Source organism: Rhagoletis pomonella, unplaced genomic scaffold (genome assembly GCF_013731165.1).
Source record: "Rhagoletis pomonella isolate Grant_MI unplaced genomic scaffold, Rhpom_1.0 Rhpom_scaffold_00001, whole genome shotgun sequence".
Lineage (NCBI taxonomy): Eukaryota > Metazoa > Arthropoda > Insecta > Diptera > Tephritidae > Rhagoletis > Rhagoletis pomonella.
The window spans coordinates 1,795,746-1,795,949 of NW_023458555.1; the positions used below are offsets into that span (position 1 = coordinate 1,795,746).

A 204-nucleotide genomic window follows, 5' to 3' on the forward strand; every position below is an offset into this window, starting at 1 on the left:
TGACAGACATTTGTTCGAATTTAACGCCTGCGTTGTATGTAGGGTTTGGTTGAAGGGTTGATTTAAGCACCGTTGGGGTTGAAGATTGCTAAATGTTTTGTTTACGGTTTCCTCGCTGCACAGATGACACTTGTACCGTCATGGCGCATATTTTTTTTGTTATTCGCAAAACAGCTGGAAATATTCGAAAATGTTAAATGGACT

The 204-nt window shown here is 39.7% G+C and overlaps 1 long non-coding RNA gene across 1 annotated transcript in view; it reads right to left on the reverse strand.

Moving 5' to 3' along the window:
- Window positions 1-6: 6 nt before the first annotated feature.
- The window catches only part of LOC118735914, a 5,452-nt gene continuing 5,254 nt past the window's right edge, over window positions 7-204 (reverse strand). Inside the window, exon 3 of the long non-coding RNA XR_004992657.1 lies at window positions 7-174. This is a non-coding gene — a long non-coding RNA (uncharacterized LOC118735914). The remainder of the gene's footprint in view (window positions 175-204) is intronic.